The sequence below is a fragment of the Corvus brachyrhynchos genome, unplaced genomic scaffold (genome assembly GCF_000691975.1).
Source record: "Corvus brachyrhynchos isolate BGI_N302 unplaced genomic scaffold, ASM69197v1 scaffold21, whole genome shotgun sequence".
Lineage (NCBI taxonomy): Eukaryota > Metazoa > Chordata > Aves > Passeriformes > Corvidae > Corvus > Corvus brachyrhynchos.
The window spans coordinates 190,624-195,765 of record NW_008236924.1 but is presented as its reverse complement, the minus strand read 5'-3'; the positions used below and the strand labels follow the sequence as shown (position 1 = coordinate 195,765).

Genomic DNA, 5,142 nt, shown 5'->3' with positions numbered 1-5,142 from the left:
TTAATTGAAGTTTGTTGCTTGAGGATTTGAAAGATCCCTGCTTACTATGATTATTCAGGGAGCACTATGCAGTGCATCCAAGTCCAGCATTCTTTAATCAGGTAACAAGCCACCTCAACATTTTCCACCTGGAAAAGTAATTTACATACTTAAATGCCCCGATAAAACAGTGGACCAGCCCAAACCTGGGGTTCATTTACTGTGATAATTCATGCAGCATTTACAGCTGTGACAAGGGTTATATTTAATTGCCTTTTGCTTTCATAGATGTTAAGATTTTTAGGGTGGCTGTGGCAAAGGGTCTCACGTCTGCACCCCAGACACAAGAGACACCGAGGTGGGTTCAGTCATGTCCAACACCTCTCCTTCCCCCCAGCCTTGCTCTCTCTCTCTCTCTAAAATGCCAAAAGATGATGCCCACAGGAGGCCTTATCTTCTTTTCCTGGCCTACATCAGCTTTTTAGCCCTTTTCACCATCATCTGGCTCTGAGGAAAAATGAAAAAAAGGCAGCTCAAGGAGGAGTTTCAGGCCAGGAAAGCAGTTAATCAGGTTATTCTTACACCAGGCAGAAGGCAGCTCCTTCAAAGTGTTGTGCAAATTTGACTGCTCCTTCCCACACTGAGGGGGACACAGGATGATTTCCAGCCTCCCACCCCATGTTCTGGCTCAACACTTGGTTTTGCTCACAGGGGTCAACAAACGCTGCTGAGCCTTCCTGGGAGATGAGTACCTGGAAACCCCACTAGGGCTCTGTGTGGGCATGTGGATGTGTGTGTGTGTGCATTGCTCACCTTTGCTCTCCCCTTGTCCCCTTCCCACCACCCTCCCCAGTCCCTCCTCCTTTAGCAACTTCCCGAAGCCGAGCAGGGACCGAAGCGATGGAGCCGCAGAACCGCACCAAGCACAAGCAGCACTTCTGAAATCTCATTACAGGAAGGAGCAGAGCAGGATGACACATGTGGGAGAAACCTTATCCTAGTTAATCTGCGGGGGTTTATGCTTCATCAGCAGAGTGCTCTCTCCAGCATCTGCCCAGCGATGAAGCTGAACCGTGGCAGCCCCAGCAGCACCAGGGTTCCCAGCAGGCCTGGGATGCTTCACCTCTCAGTTGCAGTATCTGGTGGAGTCACCACTAGATGGTGGCACGGCACAAGAAGTACGATTATGAAACGGCTGCTGGACTGTGATCCCAGCCTGAAAAATCCCTTAATCTGGTGAGATGTGCTCAGGAGGGGCCAGATGGAGTAAAACCCACTCGGCTCAGTCCCCACCGCAGTGTGGATGTAGTCGAAGATGCTGCTGTGCTGCTGTCATGCCCTGACAGTGGCTGCGGGCTGAAGAACGAGCAGGGATCCTGCAGGAGAGAAACACAGACAGCAGCAGCAGCGGAGACATAGAGTCATGAACAATCCCGCCACTCAAACCACTGAAAATAGTTAAAGAATAAGTTTTCTGGGGCTGTTATTTCTTAGGGCATCTAAACACATCCCAGCTACTCTGAAAAGAAGAAAGTTTAGAGGCCAGTAACATTACAGGGGGTTCCACTGATGGTTGTAATTTAATTTTTTAAAATTTCTTACTAAAGAAACACAACAGCTATGGAAAGACAAACCTGTTTTAGGTGAACTGGGCTGCTGGCAGGACAGGGGGTTTCATGTGACCCCAGGCAGGAGAAGGCTTTCAAGTGATGGCAGTGCTGCCCTCACTGAGCCCTGCAACAATCCACAGTGCTCAGCTCTCCAGCCTCCTCGCGTGGTGTGTCCAAAAGGGACCAATTGACACCAGTGTTCAGGCACTTTGGGATATGTATCATCTAAAATGATGTATGAAAAATGCATCCATGTAAAGATACAATATAATCATAGGCAGATCAGTAATAACAGAAATAAAATAGTTTATATTATTTTAAATAAATAGTCTGGGCCAGATTCCCAGGGGAAGTTGCCAGCGAGTTGCCACCATGGTTTGCACTTCTGAAACTTCAAAGTATTTTAAGAAAAGTCTGCACTGGCACAGAGCTCTCTCTGTCTGCTGGTCATGACCAACCACTGCTAATGGAGCCATGACATTGGCATGGCCTAGAAACTCCCAGGGAAAGTTCCCAGGAGTCATTTTCCAACTTAATTGAACTCCCAGTGAAGCAAAGTGCCTAAATCCCTCTGAGCCTTTGCAAAGGCTCCTGGCAGGACTCCACCCATGTTCCCAGTGGGATGGAGAGCTCAGTTCCTGCAAACAAGCCTTGTGCCAATGTGCTGCAGTCACCCAGCCCTCACAGCAAATGGTTCCTCACCTGCAAAAGGCAAGAAATAGCCAGGAACTTATGGAAAATCTGTGTGCATCAGTGACAGTGTTGGCACATGTAGCCACCACCAGTTGCTGTGCGAGCTGCAGTCAAGGCAACAGCTGTGGGTGCATTTCCAACCCAGCTCTAGTTAATAAGAAAACAGCTCATTAATATTTCATGGCAGTATCTTTACTGGTACCATAGTGGCTGCTTGCTGTAATGCACGGGAGGTTAATGGGCTGGGGGATGTAATTAGAGAACACAAATCCTCTGGAATCTGGCACAAACCAGGTCAAAACATTTTCCTTTCCTAAACTTCTAATGAAAAACATAGAAACACAGAATCACAGAATGCTTGGGGATGGAAGGGACCTTAGAGATCACCTCATTCCACCCCCCTGCCATGGGCAGGGACAACTTCCACTAGATCAGGTTGCTCCAAACCAACCTGGCCTTGAACACTTCCAGGAATGTGGCACCCACAACCTCTCTGGGCAACCTGTGCCTCACCACACACACAATAAAGAATTTCTTCATTATTTAAATCTTTCCTCTATTAGTTTAAAACTGTTCCTCCTTGTCCCATTCAATATCTGCCATGTAAAAAGTCCCTCTCCCACATGCAAGAGAGGAGCAGCTCTTCCAGGTTGTTGATGCACCTTCAAGAAGGACCTGCACTGAGGTGTGGAGATGCTCAGTGTCATGTTAACCCTGTCCCCCATCCCTGGAAAGAGCCAACAAGCTTCAAAAATGCCCAGAGGAGAGTCACCTGTTACACTTACCCAGTTCTGCTAAACTGTGTGGATTTCCCAAAAACTGGAAGCATTCCAAAAAGAAAAACCTAACAGACAGAAAACCAAACCAAAAAGTAACTGTCAGCATTTATATCTCAGACACTCAACCAAGCCCTGCAGAACTAGCAACTGCTGTTTCCTCTGCAGCTCAGGCACTGCTGCTGTTGCTGTTTTCTTTTGCCATTAATCCCATTTGGTGACAGTTTTTATGCCCCCAGGAATGCTGATTCACTGCACTGTTGGGGAGTATAAGTACAGGAAACCAGGATGACTTATCCAGAACCATCTTCACAAGTGCTTGGAAGAAACCTATGGCAGTCTTGCAACAAGCATTCAAAGTTGCACCTTATTTCTTTTAAATTAAGATTTTTTGAGGACGCAGCTGATGACAGAGGCAACCAAATGGCTGCAGTTGAGGAAAAAAAAAAAAGAGGTATATTATATTTGTCCCTCCCACCTGGCAAGTTCTATTCATTCCATCAGACCTTCAAGATGGAGGCAACTCCAGCAGGAAGGAAGAACTTACCAGGGCAGAGGAACCATCTTGAAGACTCTTTTTAAAGAGAATGTATCCATGCACATCTGCACATGTGGAATTTGTTTCCAGATCAGTGCTCTTCCTCACAAAATGTTTTTTCCAAGCTCCATACTGCAGCTGCTTAGCATAGCTGGTGCCTGAGGAGTTTTTTCCTTTCGATGGTAATTACATTTCCTGCAAGCAAGAAGGAAAAATTGAAGCTCTAAGTTGCTACAGCATGATTCCAGCTGATCACTGCTGCTAGTGAATTTAAAGCATGAAGGTTGTGGGTCATTTCATCTAAATTCAGCTGTTTGGCACCAGAAGTTCAGACAAACAGCTTCAGCTCACACACCTGTCATATTGAAATGCTAAGCAATGGTTATTTCCAGAAAAAAAATAATCTGCTTGGAACCATATCCTGAAGGGATGCAAAAGTGTGTTGAGCTGCTTATTTCCTTTTACTGGAGATAAAGAAAAAACCTGAATGAGGAATGTGGGCTTGGGTGACTAAATCAGCAGTTACAGCCAATTCCAGCCTGATTGCTGGTAACAGAGAATATTTGCATTTAAACTAAAGTGATTTTTAATCTAGGATTTCTGCTTTTCTCTTCATCCCTCCAGCAGGTCAGGACAGGCGTTGTGGGGAGCAGCAAGGCTCAGAAATGCAGTCATGCTCCCTGGCCTGGGCACACAGGGATGTTGTGCGGGATGGCTATTCCCCTGAAAAGAGCAGCAGCTGTTGGGGCTGCCTCTGAGGAGAGTGTTGGGAAATAAATACAGAAGGAAGATTCTGCTGCAACATAACAATTCATCGCCCCACACAACATGATGCTGCAAGAGAAGCTATGAGAGAGACACTAGGGTTATTCCAGAATTGCAATCAGTTTGCAGCATGTTAATGAGCCAGGAGACAAAGACAAATCACTGCTGCCCAGGGACCTGCAAGGCTGGATGCTGCCAGTCTTCCTGGCAAAGCAATTTGCTGTAATGCACTTGTGTGGTCTCAGAGAAACATGAACAGGGATGATGCTGGCAGCAGTCGGAGAGGGTGGTTGGTGGAGAAAAGCCCTGGGAGGTGCCGTGGAAGGGCCGGCTGCTGCTGTGCTTCCACAGCAATATGGATATACACCTCAACCCAGGGATGTACAGCTTGGCCCAGGGAAGCACAGCTCAATCCAGGGGTGTTCAGCTCAGCCCAGGGATGTGTGGCTCGGCCCAGGGATGCTCGGCTCAGAGCAGAATGGGAGCAGGGACAGAGGAGAGCAGAGGGCAGCACTAACGACGCTGCAAACAACCACTGCCTCTTGGGCAAACCAGCACAAATTTGTTCACAAAATAGGGCAGAGAAGGAGCAAAAGCAGCCCAAAACCCTAAGGATTCCCCTTTCAGCAATAAAGCTTGAAAGAACTACGGCTCCTGTTTTCCCACCGCAGCTTGGAGCACAGGCAGCACTTCCCCTCCGGCACCACGGCCACGGCCCCGAGGTCCCTTCCACACGGGGAATTGTTGCCAGGCAGCTGAGCCGCAGGGATGTGTGGTGGAC

General features: G+C 47.7%; 1 long non-coding RNA gene across 1 annotated transcript; it reads right to left on the bottom strand.

Moving 5' to 3' along the window:
* Nucleotides 1-7: 7 nt before the first annotated feature.
* On the bottom strand, nucleotides 8-3,796 carry LOC108445150. The gene is made up of 3 exons (XR_001859897.1): nucleotides 3,606-3,796; nucleotides 3,068-3,126; nucleotides 8-1,814 (listed from the first exon to the last, which is right to left on the bottom strand). It is a non-coding gene; the product is annotated as an uncharacterized LOC108445150 (long non-coding RNA).
* Between the last annotated feature and the right edge of the window lie 1,346 nt (nucleotides 3,797-5,142).